This window comes from Pan troglodytes, chromosome 5 (genome assembly GCF_028858775.2).
Source record: "Pan troglodytes isolate AG18354 chromosome 5, NHGRI_mPanTro3-v2.0_pri, whole genome shotgun sequence".
Taxonomy (NCBI): Eukaryota; Metazoa; Chordata; class Mammalia; order Primates; family Hominidae; genus Pan; species Pan troglodytes.
This window is the reverse complement of record NC_072403.2, coordinates 25,486,849-25,507,243: the sequence shown is the minus strand read 5'-3', so window position 1 is coordinate 25,507,243 and position 20,395 is coordinate 25,486,849. Positions and strand designations below refer to the sequence as shown.

The following is a 20,395-nucleotide window of genomic DNA, read 5'->3' as shown; positions in this document are numbered from 1 at the left end:
TCCCAAAGTGCTGGGATAACAGGCGTGAGCCACCATGCCCAGCCTCTCTGTCATTTCTTAAGAGAATATTTGTTCTGAGAAACTAGATTCAAGTTAATGAGGACCAGGATAAACCATGTCTTAACAAAAGTACTAGATTGACCCTCTATATTGTGGTAGAGTAGCTCCTTGTAAAGGACACATTTCTTATCTATTTTTAGAAACTGGCAGAGTTTCAAATGACATTTCTATTTTTATAAACTTATCTGTGACTTCATGTCTGAAATCAATACATATGAAGGAAGAAAGATCATTTCATTTGTTCTTTCTAGATGCTAAGGCTTCAGCATTTGTCTTTCCCACAATTGAAACTCTCATGTAAAGGTACTAACAATACTAATCTTTATTTTTAACCTGAATCTTTTCTAGCATTTTCTCATCTCCAGAAAAGAAAGAAAATGTCTTCATATACTTGAAGATAGTTATTCTCTCTGTATCAGTTAGCTACTGCTTCATAACAAATAATCATAAAAATCTCAGTAAGTAAAAAAAATAAGCATTTATTCTTACAGATATGAGGTAGGCTGAGGTTCAGCTGACTGCAGCTGTCTAGGCTGGTATAGGTTCACATGAACTCTCACTCTCCAGCTGGGGTCAGTTTATTACTATTTCCACAAAATTGCAAGTCTCAGCTTTTGCCTCTACTCAAAGTCTGTTGTTAAGAATATTTTGAAGATGGTATTTTCCTCTTCCAGGGCCATGTGATAAAATCCTTTTCCAGGAAGAAATTATCATCACAGAAATTTGCTCATCTCAGTATATAAGGCCCTTCTGCTCTAGCTCTCTAGCATCTAAATGCTGTGTGTTCTACCCAGCCATGTATAAAATATGTTCCTTTGATGTGAAGAATAACTTCCTGATTGGGATTGAGCTGAAATGGGGCCCTCCTTTGGGCAGAAACATAAGTGACATCATAATTCCTGCGAAACATTTACATCTTCCCAGCCTGCATCACCTGAAAATTTTGCTTTGTAATCAATTTTATACCTACTGTCATTTGGGCTTGAATTCCTCTTTATTAAGGATTAGATAAGACATTGGTGAGGGGCTGGGAGGAGAGAGAGAGAGACAGCATGTGCATGAGTCTTTTGTATGTGTATGTACCTATGCATGTGTATGATTAAGCAGAACATATTTATTTTATAATTAAGCATAATCTTTATTCCTTTAATAGCAGTGCTATTAAGTGCATCTGACGTCCATCAGCAAGTATGAAATATTAATTTGTAAATGTTTCATTTGTAAATGACCCTCTCCCACACATGCCAAGGATCAGTACTTAAATTTCATCGACTGTATTTTTAAAATTTCCAATCTGAGGACCTGTGAGAAAAGTTACAATTTAAGATCTTTGCTCACATCTTATTTTCATGTTAACCAGGCAGAACAGGCTGATTCAGATGTTTGGAAGCATCAGAGTACTTAATCTGTTACCACTGCTTTGCATCCTATCATGTTCTAGACTTCTTAGGAGCAATCTTTATTTATTTTTGGAGCTCACAGATTGCATTTGAACGAGTCAGGAATATTTTCCAGCTTATTTTAGTTAACTTACTCATATTTTCCCCAAGTGGAGAAAAAATACACTGTTTTCCAAAGAGTTAGTATTAGTGCCATTCTAGTGATAGAATATTATTTTACTTGATTACTCCGAAGACAAAAGAAATTCTCATACTTGTCTGGTTTCATACATGCACATGAAGGTGTAGACCTGCCCAAATAGCACATTTCTCTTCATTAGATAAATCAAGTCGAAGTTCTCACTGAAATCTTGTGTTTTAATTTTACTTCCCATACCTAAATACTTAGTGTTTTTAAGTAATCCTTATTCCTTGAGCTCATGAGTAAACCCACAAGCATTACTTCACCTTTAAGAGCTACTCGAGTGATAAATATCCATGTTTGACTCAAAGCATGCACTCCCAGTGATGATGGGACTAGTTGCCTGGTTATTTGTGGTTATTTTTGTAGCACCTGTGGATTCCAAGATTGGTCATTTGTTTCATCAGAAGTATGTGTCATACATTTTTATTAATTCACTGAACACAGGTGTTTCCTGATTATCTACTTGATTAAGTATACATAGCTAGCGACCAAATTAAAACAGAACAAATAGGACCTTCCATGCTTACTTCCCTTCCCATATCCATTTTCATTATCATATAATGTGAAGCTAAATGGCCACTGTCTTGTTTTAATTTAGTAGAACCTAAAATCACTCCAGACTCTTCTCAGTGCCAAGCACAATGCCTGTTGTTTGTTGAATGAATACATGAATGTATGACTGAATGTATGCATGTATTTATGAATTCTTTTAATATAAACAGTCACCACTAATGCCAGGACCATGGATAAACAATCCATGGATAAACTTTTATTTTTACTCTTATTTTAATCTTCATTTGCAGATATTATTCTTGAGCATTCAGAGACTGTCGGAAGCAGCATGCAGCAGGGAGGAATAGAGATAAGGACTCTAACAAGGGCCAAATCTTTCTGCCCATTAATCAAACTCATAATTCCCATTGAGACAGGTAAAACAATGAATAGCACTAAGGAAAAAATTACTTTATATCATGAGCATATTTAAAAGCTAAAATCAGTGACTGGTGTCCCAGGGCACAGCAGAGATACTTCTAAAAGGCAAAGAAGTTTGAAGACTCTCATTAAGGAGATGTCGCCTGCATGCACAGATAAAACAGGAAAGAAAAATGTATCTAAAGTTCCAAGGAAATGTAGACCATATTCTTCCTCCCACTCTATTTCACTGAATGATTCTCTAAGTTACAATATGAATAAAATGGAGCTTGAAATAGACAAAATGGGACTAAAGCTTTTTTTTTCCATGTAATATCTTAATGGAATTCCTACTCCCTACCTTCTGCACAAGATTATTTGGCTTTTCTATATACTTAGGAAGGAAAATTTTAAGTTTGTAGTTAATGTCACTTTCAATAAGTACCACCACTGTGTTTCTAGATACCCCATGTTTAGGGTATTCAGGGGATATATTTATTTGGTCATGCCTTACCCATTTAGATTGGGTACCATTTGTACTTGCAAGCTTTAATGGAAATGATAGCTAAAACGTGAATGAATGCCTCCTCTGTGGGTAAAACTAAGCCTAGATGCCAACAGCTATAGCAGTTAAATATGCGCCAATTTTCATAAAAAGAGCAGCCATAGGCAATGAAGGCTGGGCGGAATGCACAGAAACAGAAAAAGCCTCCATGAGTTGCCTTCTCTACAGTCTGCATGCCTGCCTAACCCTTTACTAATGCTCTCCTTCACCCCATTAAGAGATGCACACACCCCTGTGCACATCCTGTGGCCAAAATTAGAGCAGAATTTCTCTTTTTCTCTCCTTTCCTCCTGTAGCAAAGAAATGTCAACTCTGTTTTCTTAAAAGCATATTTTTGAAAAATCATGCCTCACTATTTGGAATTCTCCGAATGACTGTATTTCAGATTCCAGAGAAGAGTGATTCCTACAATGATTTGCATTTAAGCATGAAGGGTGACAGCCAAATGGCTCATGTGCCCAGTTAGCCATGTTAACTTCTAGTTTTTAAGTCTCCTAAAAGTGCAACACATTAAAAACTAAAACTAAGATCAAACAAAAACAAACAAAAAACAGGATTCTCTATCATCTAATGCACAGATTTAAAAGCTTCCTGAACTGTCCTGACTTGGCCATTCTCATGAGGAGATTATATAAGGGGGTAGAAGCCCCTTGTATTTTAGAATTTGCAACTTGATAAGCTTTATCTCTAAGACAATGCAGGGTGACTTCTAAGCAAAATGTAGTCACTCATTTCTTTCATTGATTCAGTGAGCAAGTGCCATGTCCTGTGTTGGCTTGTAAAGAGTGCAGAACAAATTAAGACAGAGCCTTGTTCTTCAAGGAGTTCATGGTATAGTGAGGGAAATGGATACAAACATATAAAATTAAAATTATATATTTATATATAAATACGTTATTGAAAGTGAGTTGTGGAAAGACAAAAGTAGGGTCAAGTAATTCAACCTGGAGTTGTTAAAAAGGCTTCACAGATGAGCTGAGTCCTGAAGGATAAATGGTGACTTACCCAAGCAAAGAGAAGAGTATGTGGAAAGACATATAGTGTGGCTGGCAACAAATTCACTAGGACTGACATATAGGGTAGAGGAGACTAGATTTGCACTATCCAGTAAGGTAGTCAATACAACATGTGGCTATTTAAATTTAAGCACTGATCACATTTCAAGCGTTCAATAGCTACATGTGGCTAGTGGCTACTGTGTTGGACGGTGAAGACATAGAATCTGTCCATCATAACAGCGAGTTCCATTGGGTGGTGCTAGTGTAAAAATCAGGCAAGAAGTCAGGGTTGGATATAGATTGGGCATAATGAACACAGAGATGTAGTTGAAACTGTGAGTGTAGCTTTATTCAGAGAGCAAAAAATGAGGAGAGAAGAGGGAGCCCTCTGGTGTACATCACCATTTAAGAGGATGGGGGAGTAGACGGTATTAACAAATGAGCCCAATAGGAATGGCATGAAGAATGGACAGCAGAGAAAGTAGCAAGGTGATGTTTGCAGACATCTGCAATTGTTAATGATGTCCAATACTGTAGAAAACCTCATGAAAACCAAAGCTTTATAACGAAAAATTAGGAAGACATCAGTGCTATTAGTGAAAATTGGTTAAGTGGCATTGTGTGTGTGTGTGTGTGTGTGTGTGTGTGTGTGTGTGTTTTGGAGTGGATGTGGCTAGAGGATAGGTTGAAGTATGAAGTGGATTGAATGGTGGCCCCAAAGATACAGCCTTGTGACAACCAATGGAAGTTGACAAGAGGCAAGGAACAATTTTCCCCTTAAACCTCCAAAAGGAGCATGGCCCTATCAACACCCTGATTTCTGACTTCTGACTTCCAGAACGGTGAGAGAAGAAACTTCTATTGTTTTATGTTGCCCAGTTTGTGCTAATTTTTTACAGCTACTATTGGAAGCTAATACAAAGGGTATTTAGGAGATAATGAGGAGTAAAGAATGGAGAAAGTTTTGACAAATAGTTACAAACTCACATGTTCTCAAGGGACAGGCAGATAAAGTAAATAGCTGAAAATGAAAGTGGGAGGGGTAAAAACTGTGGAGAATTTGAGATTACATGTCCAGCCTACCAAATCAACACACAGATTATATTTCCATACTCTACCTCCCATACCTACTGAACCTGATTTATTGATATCTTTTTTAAAATTTCCATTCTCTCTTGCCTATATAGCTTAGACTTTATGTTTAGCCATCTTAGCTAACTTGTCAAGTCAGGTTAAAATTCCTCTCGTTCTTTTTACCTTATAGTGTAGGTTTCCTGTTTATTTCCTAAACCTGATTAAATTCTTCTATTTCTCTACCCTTGGGATAATTTCCCGGTAACTGTGATCATTTCTCCACTACATACTCAAATTCGCTCAAAACACTTAGGTCCTCCCTACTGAGCAGATTTGGTTTTATTTATCTCTAGTTCCTTCTAATTTCCTCTGCAGTAGCCATCCCAAAATGTTACTCTTGAGAACATAAAACCCATCTCTTTCATTTGTTGTTAATGAGAAAGTTGGGATTATCCAACATGCACTTCCTCAATTCTTCTTCCTTCAGGGTCACAATTTCTTTATGCGGTTACTACATTCCATTGTCTTTCCTTTTTATCTTTGGGGATGTAGTGTCCTTTCCCATCTTAAGACTAATTTTTCCACTCTCTGAAATGAGACTTCGCTTTTTCTGTCTTTCTGAATATATGTGTTCCTCCCCACCCTCTATGTTCCCCTGTTATTTTATTCACAGCCTTCCTCCCCTTCCTTTCTTTTCCGTGATTGATCTCATCCAGCTTCCTGTGGTAATCTCATCCCAATTCTCAACTTCCTTCCTGAGCTCTCTCACTATTGGCCACCTCCAAGATACACTATAAAATTTCAAACACTGAGCTTAAACTTATACTTATGGCCTTTCCCTCTAAACCCTATTTTACCTCAAGAATGCCCTATTTTTGCTGATACAGGGGAAATCCTCCCTGATGCATAGATTTGGAACCTGGGAATCAGCTTTAAATCTGCACTTTCCCTGATCCACCTCCCTCCATGTACAATCATTACAGATTATGGTGCCTTTCATATTGTAGATGTTTAAAAGGCATTCACAGTGGCTGATATCGGCACTGGAATAAAGTGGAAAGAACACTGCATTTTGAAACAAAGATTTGTACTTGAATCCTGGCTTGAACATTAAGTACCTTTGTGATCTCTGGCAAGTCACTGAACTTCTCTTTGCCTCAGTTTCCTGTCTCCAAAAAGGCGATAGCAATAATGATCTCAAAGGATTGTTGTGAGGTTACAGAGCCTAATGTCTTAAAAGTTCTTTGTAAATTCTAAAGTGACATGGTTTGATTTAATCTTTGGTATAACCAGGTGTATATTCCCCAAATTGCTCTCATTCTCAGAGAGAAAAGATTTGTAAAAAACAAGTAGGGTTGGACCAGTTAAGAACCCCCCTTTTGCAATAGGCAAACTGTTCTCAATGGCTCAAGTTCTGTATTAAGTTTGTCAGTTATTAGTTTGCACCCACATGAAATTGCTATCCATGTGGGTCTTTTTTTTTTTTTGAGACAGAGTTTCACAGTTGTTGCCCAGGCTGAAGTGCAATCGTGCAATCTCGGCTCACCACAACCTCCGCCTCCAGGGTTCAGTGATTCTTCAGCCTCAGCCTCCCAAGTAGCTGGGATTACAGGCATGCGCCACCATACCTGGCAAATTTTGAACTTTTAGTAGAGATGGGATTTCTCCTTGTTGGTCAGGCTGGTCTCGAACTCCCGACCTCAGGTGATCCGCCCTTCTCGGCCTCCCAAAGTGGTGGGATTACAGGCATGAACCACCTTGCCCATGTGGGTCATTTTTAAGGCAGTTGTTGGAAACTGCATATGGTCCAAACTAGCAGTGATAATACCTCCCTTTCACATTTCCTCAGGAGAGTCTAGCCATTGGAAGGGCACATGGTTCCACTCGACATTGCACAAGCAAGTCCTTTGTGAATGATATTGGGGTGGAGGTTATGCCAGCTTCTGTCACTGTGCCTTCAGCGCCAGCAGTTCTGTCCATTTGGGGGCCATAATTACCTCTGTACACCGTAGAGTGAATGTGAGGGGTGAAACTGCTGACCCATCCACTGTAGTCACTTGGACTCATCAAGGGACAAAACACGTATAAGGTAACACTACTGTTATGATTAGCATTATTAGGTTCATTATTGACATCAAGGTCCCTGATGTTTTATTAAGATGTGGAAGTCTTTAACTTACTAAATGATGATGATATTGTGTATAATTTATCACATCTTTTCTTTAATTTGCTGCTACTTATTCTAAGTGCTTAGGGCTTGGTGCTGAGGTCTATTGTGGCTTCCTTTCAGCTGACAACTTCGTCTTTAAGAAAAATCTCCCTTTCTTATGTGGCCTAATGAATATCAATAAAATGAAATAAGATAATATCTTCCTTAACTAAAATATATCTGATAGGAAGATGGGCCTGATAGGATTGCCTTTTGGAGTGGAGCTATCAACTTCAGAATGCAACTCTTTATTTAAATATAAAGCTATAAAAGAGAACCTTGTTTTCATATTGTGTGGCAGTGTGTATATATGTACATTCAAAAAATTATTTTTTTTTCAGTATGGGACACTTTCTACTTAACAAAACATTACAAGTAACCTTGACTATACAATGTAAGGCATGTCGCCTCTTCAGATTCTGCATCTTCCTGATTCTAAACTCAATGAGGTACAAACGCAAACTCCAGTTCTGGTGTTCTTATGTAGTGTTTAATTGTACAGATTCCATAAAAAATCACTTAATATAAAGAAAACAAATACTCTTTTTTACTGCTGCACTAAATACTTTTGCTAGCAAATGCTTTGGGGGTGCTTTTTATTTATGGATTTTTCACAATGCCAGAGAGCTTTTGTCTTTTTTACTGCTTTATAGTTATGGTTGTGGGATGATCATTTTCTGGTTGGTTTCACATTGAGCTCTTTCAGAACTAGTTGGAGTAGTAATAGTTTCTTACTGTTTATACTTTCTCCCCCTGAGTCCTATGTTAAATCTTTTTCACTCTATCAGTGACACTGCAGTATATTATGCTATACATTCTTAGGCTATTAACTTTGGGCACTGCTAATGATTTCTTTTATATATATATATATATATATATATATATATATATATCAAATAAAACATGTAAATGTTTCTTGTTAAAACAAGAAAACTCAAAACACAATCAACCTTATCACCAAAAGCTGCAGATTTTCTTTCTCCAAGTGAGATTGTAAGCCAGAAACAGGTTTGTAAAATCCCAGTGTTGGGAAACAAAGTAAATTATAAAAGACCCCTAAAGGGAGAGATTTAGTTTTCCTAAAAAACAGCTTGCTTGGTATTCCATTCCTACATTGAAAATTTTAAAAAAGTAACACATTTGAAAAATCAACAGTAGCAGCACAGCAGTTTTCTCGACTACAAGAAAATATCTGAGTCTCTGTGAGAAGACTGGAAGCGAGAAAAGGTGGAAGAACCTCAGAGTCACCTGCAATCTCACATCATTGTGCTCAGATCTTTTAAAGGAGCTCTGAGGAATATCTTACTTTACCTCTGGCAGCTCAGAGCCCGTGAGGATTTAATCTGGAATTAGAATGTGTAAAGTAACTGGAGAACAAGCACTCTTAGGGGCGAAGTTTAACAATGAAAGATTTAAGGGAATAAGGTGATTCAGAAATGACTCCTGAACACAAGAAATGGAACTGATTAGAACAAAAGCAACCAGGATTTGTATCTTTAAATTGAGGATTGCCTACTCATAAAAAGTCTTTGGAAGCCAGTGGGCTCCTGACTGACTTTACTGTTCGGCTTCCTTTATACTGTGCCTTTTTGAACCAGCAGGGTTTTCACTCGTGTCCGTGTGAGGAGACCACCAAACAGGCTTTGTGTGAGCAATAAAGATGTTTATTTTGCCTGGGTGCAGGTGGGCTGAGTCCGAAAAGGGAGTCAGCGAAGGGAGATAGGGGTGGGGCTGTTTTATAGGATTTGGGTAGGTAAAGGAAAAAGGGGTGTTGTTCTCTGGCGGGCAGGAGTGGTGGTCACAAGGTGCTCAGTCGGGGAGCTTTTGAGCCAGGATGAGCCAGGAGAAGGAATTTCACAAGATAATGCCATCCTTTAAGGCAGGAACAGGCCATTTTCACTTATTTTGTGGTGGAATGTCATCAGTTAAGGCAGGAACTGGCCATCTGGATGTGTACGTGCAGGTCACAGGGGGTATGATGGCTTAGCTTGGGCTCAGAGTCCTGACATTCCTGTCTTATAGTAATAAGAAAAACAAAATGAAATAGTGGTAAAGTGTTGGGACAGTGAAAATTTTTTGGGGTGGTATGGAGAGATAATGGGTGATGTTTCTCAGGGCTGCTTCAAGCGGGATTAGGGGCAGCGTGGGAACCTAGAGTGGGAGAGATTAAGCTGAAGGAAGATTTTGTGGTAAGGGGTGATATTGTGGGGTTGTTAGAAGAAATATTTGTCATTTAGAATTATTGGTGATGGCCTGGATATAGTTTTGTATGAATTGAAAAACTAAACGGAATAAGAGAAGGAGAAAAACAGGTATTAAAGGACTAAGAATTGGGAGGACCCAGGACATCTAATTAGAGAGTGCCTAAGGAGGTTCAACATAGCCTTGCCAGCAAAGATTATTTATTTACTTCAAGAGTTAAGAGTGGCGGTTTGGGGATAGCACCAGGAGATATCAGCTGTGATGGCTTGGAGAAACAGTGTAAACTGGCAGTGTAAACAAGAGCAGGGCATGTATGAGTAGTTTAGAAAGGTGAATAGGAGTATGACTAGACAGAAGATAGTAGGGATGACAAATTTTTTGGGGCACAGTCTAAGTTGGTCTGGTGTCTGGAATGAGACTGGGGCCTAATAAAAAGGAGCGTCTATACAGGAGCTCAAATGGGCTGTACCTTGTAGCATTCCAAGGACAGGCCTGAATTCTGAGAAGGGAAAGTGGTAAAAGTATTGTCCAGTCATTTTTAAGTTGGTGGCTGAGCTTGGTGAGGTGTGTTTTTAAAAGGCCATTAGTCTGTTCTACCTTTCCTGAAGACTGAGGACTGTAAAGGATATAAAGGTTTCACCTGAATACTAAGCCTGAAAAAATGCTTGGCTGATTTGACTAATAAAGGCCAGTCTGCTATCGGACTGTATAGAGGTGGGAAGGACAAACTGAGGAATTATGTCTGACAGAAGGGAAGAAATGACCGTGGTGGCCTTCTCAGACCCTGTAGGAAAGGACTCTACCTATCCAGTGAAAGTGTCTACCTAGACCAAGAGGTATTTTAGTTTCCTGACTCGGGGCATGTTGAGTAACGCTAATTTGCCAGTCCTAGGCGGTGGCAAATCCCTGAGCTTGATGTGTAGGGAAGGGAGGGGGCCTGAATAATCCCTGAGGAGTAGTAGAATAGCAGATGGAACACTGAGAAGTTATTTCCTTGAGGATAGATTTCCACGATGGAAAGGATATGAGAGGTTCTAAGAGGCGGGCTAGTGGCTTGTACTATAGCATAGCCTGCCTTTGCTGGTGTGTGGCGATTAGGCCTGGTGGAACTGCCATCAATAAACCAAGTGTGATCAGGGTGAGAAACAGGGAAGAAGGAAATGTGGGGAAATGGGGTGAACGTCAGGTGGATCAGAGAGATGCAGTCATGAGGGTCAGGTGTGGTATCAGGAATAATGTGGGAGGCCGGATTGAAGTCTGGGCCAGGAACAATGGTAATTGTGGGAGACTCAACAAAGAGTGAGTACAGCTGAAGGAGCCAGGGAACAGAAAGTATATGCGTCAGGTGTGAGGAAGAAAATAGATTTTGGAAATTATGAGAGCTGTAGAGAGTGAGTTGAGCATAGTTTGTGATTTTAAGGGCCTCTAAAAGTATTAGAGCGGCAGCAGCTGCTGCACAGAGACATGATGGCCAGCCTAAAAGAGTAAGGTCAAGTTGTTTGGACAAAAAGGCTACAGGACGCGATCTCGGTCCTTGTGTAAGAATTCCAACTGCACAGCCCTGCACTTCAGCTGTGTGTAATGAAAAGGGTTGGGATGAGTCAGGGAGAGCTAGGATGGGGGCAGTCTTTAAAGCTGTCTTCAAGGAACAGAAAGAGGAGTGGGGAAAGGATTTAGGATCTATGGGGTCAGCTAGGTTTCCTTTTGTGAGTTTATATAATGGTTTTGTTAGGATGGCAAAACCAGGTATCTAAAGGTGAAAGTATCCAACTGTGCCCAGGAAGAAAAGGACTTGTTGTTTTGTAGAAGGGGTTGGGGTTTGAGAGATTAGTCGGACATGATCGGCAGGGAGAGCACGTGTGTTTTTATGAGAATTATGCTGAGATAGGTAACAGATAAGGAAGAAATTTGGGCTTGACTGAAGTAATGGGGGCTGTCTGTGAAGCTTTGCGGCAGTACAGCCCAGGTAATTTGCTGAGCCTGATGGGTGTCAGGGTCAGTCCAAGTGAAAGCGAAGAGAGGCTGGGATGAAGGGTGCAAAGGAATAGTAAAGAAAGCATGTTTGAAATCCAGAACAGAATAATGGATTGTGGAGGGAGGTATTGAGGATAGGAGAGTATATGGGTTTGGCACCATGGAGTGGATAGGCAAAACAATTTGGTTGATAAGGCATAGATCCTGAAGTAACTTGTAAGGCTTGTCTGGTTTTAGGACAGGTAAAATGGGGGAATGATAAGGAGAGTTTATAGGCTTTAAAAGGCCGTGCTATAACAGGTGAGTGATAACAGGCTTTAATCCTTTCAAAGCATGCTGTGGGATGGATATTGGCATTGAGTGGGGTAAGGGTGATTAGGTTTTAATGAGATGGTAAGGGGTGCATGATCGGTCACCAAGGAGGGAGTAGAGGTATCTTATACTTGTGGGTTAAGGTGGGGGGATACAAGAGGAGGACGCAAAGGAGGCTTTGGATTGGGAAGAAGGGCGGCAATGAGATGTAGCTGTAGTCCAGGAATAGTCAGGGAAGCAGATAGTTTAGTTAAAGTGTCTCAGCCTAATAAGGGAACTGGGCAGGTGGGGATAACTAAAACTAGTGCTTAAAAGGTATTATCTAAGTTGGCACCAGAGTTGGGGAGTTTTAAGAGGTTTAGAAGCCTGGCCGTCAATACCCACAACAGTTATGGAGGCAAGGGAAACAGGCCCTTGAAAAGAAGGTAATGTGGAGTGGGTAGCCTCCGTATTGATTAAGAAGGGGACGGCCTTACCTTCCACTGTGAGAGTTACTTAAAGCTCGGCGTCTGTGATGGTCTATGGGGCTTCCGAGGCAATCGGGCAGCATCAGTCTTCAGCCACTAAGCCAAGAAGATCTGGGAAGGAGTCAGTCAGAGAGCCTTGGGCCAGAGTTCCAGGGGCTCTGGGAGTGGCTGCCAGGTGAGTTGAACAGTCTGATTTCCAGTGGGGTCCTGCACAGATGGGACATGGCTTAGGAGGAATCCTGGGCTGTGGGCATTCCTTGGGGTGGTGGCCAGATTTCTGGCACTTGTAGCAAGCTCCTGGGGGAGGAGGTTCTGGAGGAACACCTGGCCACTGTGGTTTAGGCGTTTGGAAGTTCATGTGTGCTGGACATGTGGCTGGGGTTTGTCTCACAGTGGAGGCAAGGAATTGCAACTCAGAAATATGTTGCTACTTGGCTGCCTCTACTCTATTATTGTACACCTTGAAGGCGAGGTTAATTAGGTCCTGTTGTGGGGTTTGAGGGCTGGAATTTAATTTTTGGAGTTTTATTTAATGTTGGGAGCAGATTGGGTAATAAAATGTATATTGAGAATAAGACGGCCTTTTGACCTTTTAGGGTCTAGGCCTGTAAAGTGTCTCAGGGTTGCTGCCAAATGAGCCATGAACTGGGCTGGGTTTTTATATTTGATGAAAAAGAGCATAAATGCTATCTGATTTGGGATAAAGAAAAAGGAGCATTAACCTTGATTAAGCCTTTAGCTCCAGCTACCTTTTTAAGAGTAAATTGCTGGGCAGGTGGGGGAGGGCTAGTCACAGAATGAAACTGTAAGCTGGACCGGGTGTGAGGAAGGGAGGTGATAAAAGGATTATAGGGTGGAGGAGCGGTGGATGAGGAAGAATTGGGACTTAGCTCTCGGCCTGGTGAGGAGGAGAGAGGTCAGATGGGTCTGTAGAAAAGGAAGATTAGAAAGACTCAGTGACGCTTGGGGTTGGGACTGGGGGGACAGGTGGGAGGGAAAGAAGGAAGATTTGGGACGAGTTGCATTGGGAACAGAGACTAGGGAGGGACCGATGTGTAAAAGAATGCCTGGATGTCAGGCACCTTAGACCGTTTGCCTATTTTATGACAAGAATTATTTAGATCTTGTAGGATGGAAAAATTGAAAGTGCTGTTTTCCGGCTATTTGGAACTACTGTCGAGTTTGTATTGAGGTCAGGTGGCATTGCAGAAGAAAATAAGATGCTTAGATTTTAGGTCAGGTGAGAGTTGAAGAGGTTTTAAGTTCTTAAGAACACAGGCTAAGGGATAAGAAGGAGGAATGGAAGGTGGAAGCTTGCCCATAGTGAAGGAGGCAAGCCCAGAGAAAAGAGAGTAAAGACACGGAGAAGGGGTGGGGGGTTCTTGCCTTCCAGAAAAGCAGAGAAGGGGTCAGGGTGCAGAAATAAGGGGTTGGGGCACAGAGATAAGAGGTTGGGGCACGGAAATAAGGGATTGGGGTGCAGAGATAAGAGGTCAGGGTGTGGAAATTTGGGATCGGGGCACAGAGATAAGAGGTCGGGGTTCCTGCCCTTCCCCCAGAAAAGCGGGACTTGCCGCTAAGGGTAAAGGACCAAGGCAGGCATCCCTGCATGGTCTGACACCTCTGAAACCTGGGTGAATAATCAGAGAGGCGTCCCTGCAATGATTAAACACCAAGGGAAGGCTGCCTTCCTTAGTCCGTGACTGGTGCTGGAGTTTTGGGTCCGTGGATAAAACATGTCTCCTTTGTCTCTACCAGAAAATGAAAGGAATTGAAATTAAGAGAAGGGAGAGATTGAAGTGTGGCGCCAAGATTGAAAGGAGAAAGAGGTTGAGGGATAGTGAGGGAGGTTGGAGAAGAGAGTAAAAAGAGGCCGCTTACCGGATTTGAAATTGGTGAGATGTTTCTTGGGCTGGTCGGTCTGAGGACCTGAGGTCGTAGGTGGATCTTTCTTACGGAGCAAAGAGCAGGAGGACAGGGGATTGATCTCCTAAGGGTGATTCAGAAAATGCTTTTTATAGAGGCATAAACACCTAATTTGGACATTTTCAGGACACACAGTCCATGGGATAAAGTTGGATGGCATGGAAGAGACAGTACAGCAAAAAGTAATGGGTTAAGACAAAAAGTCACATGCGGGGAGAATGAGAGAGGACAGAAATGACTGGGGAACAAATAAAGGCAGAGAAAAGAAGGGAGAACTAGAGTAATGTAATAAAGGAAGTCGGATTTCTAATGCAACTTAATCTATGCCTACAACTACAAAGCTAGTGATATGGTACATGCAAAAATAAGCACAGAATTTTTTTTCTTAATGCACTAAGGGGGACTAAAGAAACATTTACAAAATATTTATTGGGGTTGCCCCAGCAGCGTACAGACAACCACGTTTGGCTGGGTCCTTCCCTGCCCAGACCTACTCCCCTTGGGGCGATGGAAGGAGGAGGCACTGCAGCAGCCTAGTTCTCTGTCCTTACAGTTGTTCATCTGCTTCCAGAAAATGGTGCCTGAGATGAGCAAGGTCAGCAGACAAGAAGTGAGGTCAATGTCAGGTTTCCATGCCAGCAGCGGGAACTCTGGATACAGTGGAGAGTCACAGCTGGTCAAACCCTGAACCGCTTGCTCCTTGAAATGGCCAGAGAGGCCCATCCCAGAGCCATCTCATCATCTCTCCTCAGACAGGTGAACCTCTTCTGGTGGCGATGGGGTGGGGAAGAACAGAGATCAAAGCAAAACCAAACAAAATGAAAGCATAATTGTTACATATTTTTTTTCTCTTTTTATACGCATGCATTATAATTTATTATTAACTACTCTGAGTTCTTTCCTTACATTTCCCAAATTAAGGATCGGCTTTGCTGGCAGAGATCTTTTCCCCAAATAAAACTGGGCACTTTCTTAAGAGTTCCAAGTTCAAGGTTAATGTTACGGTGTGTAGCTTGGCCTTTTTGAATGCTTGATGGAGAAAGCTAATCAGTGGATCTGTTGTCTCTAGGAAACCGAGAAGGAAAACAATCAGCTCTGTTCTCTCTGGGCCGAGGGAGTGAGCTGTAATGAGGGAGCACAGGAACGCATTGGGCGCCCTCAGACCTGAACACACAGGTTAGCACCACCTGCCTGGCTGACCTGGCTCACAGGTGCGCGGTTGCCAGGTAACGCTTGGTATCTCAGGGTGCCTTCAGAAGCCCAGCAGTTGGCTTGGGGAGGTGTGGCACGGCCTGGGGCGATGGTGGGGGCAGGGCAGACGGAGTCACTATCAGGGCAGCTGGCAGCACCACTACTCCTCACCTCTGTAGCAAGTGGAAACAAGCCGGCTCGCCCTGAAGGGCCAATCTTCTTCCTCAGCTGCCTGTGTTGTGAAACGGCTCTCTGATTAGAAATGAGCTTACAGATGCAGAAGGGAGAAAATAAAACCCTTGCTGTGCGTTATATAAAGCCCCCCTCTCTCTCTCCCTCACACACACATATACGTGTGTTTTACATAAATATAAATATAAAACACACATCTGTCCTTTGTAAAGTTATATTCTAAAAATTCCTCTCAAACTTGGGCAACTTTATAGAGCATGTTATCACATATGTGAAGGGCAAAATGATGTTTGGGAAGAGCGGCTGACTGGTTGAAAACACCTGGGTTCTAGCCCTAAATTTGCAAGTTTCTTGATTCCCCAGTGTTACTGGGGAGTCACTCTATCATTTTAGATTCACATGAAATCAGCCCAAATCCCTATGTGTCCTGAAAAACCCAGAATTCCCCTCAGTCTCTTTATGAGCTCTTGAGGGCTTGATTCCCTTGCCCTCTCTCTGGCCCCCACTTGCTTCTTGCACAGATGTAATTAATTTCCATCCTTAGTTATCGCATGTCCATTGCATATGTTCTTCACACAGAGTCTGCCTTTTCCTAAACTCTGGCAAATTCATAAATCTGGAACACCTTGTTCCCAAATAATGCCAGATGTATAAGAACTCCTCCCTTAAGCTAATGCTGGTTTCTCTTTTGGTGGTAGTAGTAGTTCCTGGTCAAGTTGTGTACTCTTTTGGATCTTTCTTTCATTATACTTGATCAAGAAAGCTTTATGTGAGTGGATAGGCACAGTGTCACTGTGTAGAGCAGAATAGGTCATACATTGTGGTGGTCCTGGACTGCAATTAATTTGCAAAGATAGGCTCAATGTGTAAGAGTCAGTGTTTTTAGAGCTGGCCTCAGTAGGTTCGTTAAGTCCACAGAAGGGTGAATATTGGAAACCAGCTGCCCTCTCGGATCCATGGCCTGTCATTACAGCTGAGTCATTCCTGTGCAGAGTACTACTTTTTCACCCTAGGATATGCATAGGTTCCTCAATCTGTCTTGGGTGAGGAAAAGATGAGTTATCTAATAAAGTTATGGGAAAGCTAAGAGCTTGAGGTTAAGCAGAGGCAGCCAAGCTGTTTTCTTCCCACCTGGAATCAGGCAGGCTAACGGGGAAATCACGCAGGCCAACCTTCCTAGCCCAAGGGCCATCATTCTGCTTTATATGTTTGAGTCATTGTGAGAAGAGAAAGATTTATAGGTGTTCTTTCAACACTTATTCCACAAATATTTATTGAACACCTACTCTTTTCTGAGCTCTGCAGTGTGTTCAGAAACCAGGGCTGCAAACAAGTCATTCTTCCTTACTATCCTTGAACACTGCTCTTTTTAACTGCCTCTAGATCTAAGTATCAATCCATGTATTGATTGAATGTGTACATGTGTAAAGGCTCTTACAGGCTGACATTGTCAATATTTGCAAAGTCTAAGACTTGCAGACTTGGAGGCAGCTTATTTTCTGTGGGTATGTGCTTTCATGTATCTTAGAGTGCAGCCCAATTTGATTTTATGTTATACATTTTTTTTTTTGAGACAGAGTTTTGCTCTTGTTACCCAAGCTGGAGTGCAATGGTGCAATCTCGGCTCACTGCAACCTCCGCCTCTCGGGTTCAAACGATTTTCCTGCCTCAGCCTCCCGAGTAGCTGGGATTACAGGCACGCACCACCACGCCCAGCTAATTTTTTGTAGTTTTAGTAGAAACAGGGTTTCATTGTGTTAGCCAGGCTGATCTCGAACTCCTGACCTCAGGTGATCCGCCCGCCTCCACCTCCCAAAGTGCTGGGATTACAGGCATGAGCCACCGCGCCTGGCCACAATTTTTTTTTTTAAAGTTAAAACCAAACAAGCAGAAAACCTAACTCTCACACAGACTGAGCCCAAGACTGGGGAAAGGATGCTTTAAGGTATTTTTCAGAAGCCAAGACTGGGGAAAGGATGCTGTAAGGTACTTTTCAGAAGCCAAGTCAATGTGCTGCTGCATTGTGGTACTATAGAGTCTCAGTGTTGAATATGTATTTGAATTTTTTTTTTTTTTAAGTTGGAGTTTCACTCTTGTTGCCCAGGCTGGAGTGCAATGGTGTGATCTTGGCTCACTGCAACCTCTGCCTCCTGGGTTCAGACAATTCTGCCTCAGCCTCTCAAGTAGCTGGGATTACAGGCACCTGCCACCATGCCCAGCTAATTTTTTGTATTTTTAGTAGAGATAGGGTTTCTCCATGTTGGCCAGGCTGGTCTTGAACTCCTGACCTCAGGTGATCTGCCTGCCTTGGCCTCCCAAAGTGCTGGGATTACAGTGAAAATAGGTTTTTTAAAGAAAAATGTAAATACTTGTAGAGTGATGTTAATGGTTCAGTAGATAAAATTTTTCCTATTTGATCATAACTAACTCCAGGGTCTATAATATATAGAGAGATGCCTAGTTCATTAATGAAATGCCATATTTGGCATGGAATGAGAAAATATGGCTCTTGGTACTAGTCATCACCAGTGATGTTATATCTCTAACGTGTGAATGAGGAAAATACAACCTTTGTAAAGCCTTTGGCACCCATCCAGAGGTTCATTCAGTGCCAGAGACAAGGGCTTGGGAGGAGAGCTCCTCTTTCTGATCATGCCAGCTCTCTTCAGGAGCACTGAAGTGGTACCACATGTCTTCAAGAGCAGCTCAGAGAGCTTGGTGGGTTTTCAGACAGAATTTTGCCATGCCAATTCTAGAACGGTGTTATTCAACCTTTCAAAACTCAAAACTCCTATAATGCTTTCTCATTCTGTCTTCTAGAGAAGCCAAGCCAGCCAGAAATGTGTTGTTCAGCTATGGATGCTGTTACAAAGGCACCAGGAATATTAAATATGTTTTATCAAACTACTTATGACCCCCTACACAAACCTTTCAGAAACTCTGATGAGATGTTTCCCTTCACTGGGGGGAGTCATAGTCCTGTGTGCTATGGACATTCCCAGTTTACTCTTGTTCTGATGTAAATATTACTGTTGTATGTTCCTTGCACTCTCATATGTGGCTCAGATTGAATGGCAAGGTATATGGTCGCCTTATCTTTACCCTGGATCCTTCTCTCCCAACAGTTGAGAATAACTCATCCAGGGTCATTGAATGGTGGAGGATCTTCCAAAATCAGCAGCTAGAAGGTCAAGAACCATTCATGCCGTACTAAGAAGTTTCATGCTAGGCAAAGAAGAGTGACAAGGTATTTCAACAGGTGAATGATGTGAGTAAATATTTGCTTCAAAAAAGTGTATTGTAAAAAACCATGTGAGAAGAAATGGGAACACTAGCAATGACCTTTGAAGAATTACACCTTTGTGTCTGGGAAGTCTTGAGCTCAAATGAGAGAGAACTCTTACTGTGAGTGAATTGCAGTTAGAGTCCTATCACCTCTACTTAAATCTCTCAAACGTAAACCATTGGAGTAACATTTCCTTGCTTCTCATCTTTCAATAAGGCTTGTGTGTGCTATTAACAAAATACCACAGCATCCCAGAGCAGGATGCCTTTCAGTGATGAATCAATTGATTCCCACATGCTAGTGTATAAATTGTTAACTGCTTCAGGATTCATAGGGATGAAAGATGCTTTATTTATTGTCCTTTGAGATGAAAGATGCATAATTTATGGCACTAGGATTACTATTTTATTTACTCTTGTGATGCTGAAATCACATTCTTTTCTAGTGATGGAATTGGAGAATCTCTTTTAATTTGTGGGCAAGTGGCTTATTAAAAGCTTCAGAGTTGGAGGGTTTGGCTACACAAAAGTGGGTGTTGTCTGAAGGAAGCAGTATGATGCTTTTGTTGCTAACACAAAGACTTTATTCTCCTGCTCACAAGCGTTAGTGAGATGTTAAACATGTGTGCATGATGTAAAGATGTTGGCTCTGATACGTGTTCATGTAGGTTTAAGGTTTAGAATGACATAATTAGGTACATTCTGTAAAAGTATCTTAAAATATCGCAGTTGTAGACTTTGCAGAGTTTTCTCTTCCAGTGGGTCCTGGACATTTGTATGGCATACTTCTGTGTTCCTAGACAATCACATGTTTTCCAGCATCCAAAAATATCCACAACTTTGTGTTCAGGAAAATGTCCAGCGTCTTTTGTTGATAGAATCTTTAAGAATTTCGTTGCCTGAAAATCTCTTTGTAGCTTTGCTGAAAAGGCTAGTTTAGTTCGTTTGATTTCTTACTTTTAACTAAAAGTTGTGGCTCACTTCTTGGCAGCAAGGTTTGGGACAATTTCTTTAATTAAAGAAAATATTTGCCTTGTGTCATCTTGCCTCAGAAGGCCTATGGGAGGCCATGTGTGGATTGGGGTGAGGTAGGAATGTTGGATAATTGTTTCTACCTGGTATTTGCACCAATACACTCTACCTTTGGTGGAACCAATATCATCTCGACATTTTAGGGATCACAGTAGTAAACTGTGTGGAAATAAAAGAGCAGGGTCAGGCTAGACAATAGCTTCTTTTTCCTTCTTTTCCCTGATGGAAAAGTGCTTTCCTTTAGACTGATGGCCAAATAGCAATACAGGTTGAGTATTCCTTATCCAAAATGCTTGTGATCAAAAGTGTTTTGGATTTCTGATTTTTTGTTTTGGATTTTGAAATATTTGAAAATGCATAATGAAATATCTTGGGGATGGGACCCAAATCCAAACATGAAATTCATTTATGT

General features: G+C 41.3%; 1 long non-coding RNA gene across 1 annotated transcript in view; it reads left to right on the top strand.

The window, feature by feature from the left end:
- Window positions 1-20,395, top strand: part of LOC134810172 (uncharacterized) — a 498,390-nt gene that overhangs the window by 247,442 nt on the left and 230,553 nt on the right. Inside the window, exons 11-13 of the long non-coding RNA XR_010157579.1 lie at window positions 14,855-15,039; window positions 15,353-15,459; window positions 18,792-18,934. This is a non-coding gene — a long non-coding RNA (uncharacterized LOC134810172). The remainder of the gene's footprint in view (window positions 1-14,854; window positions 15,040-15,352; window positions 15,460-18,791; window positions 18,935-20,395) is intronic.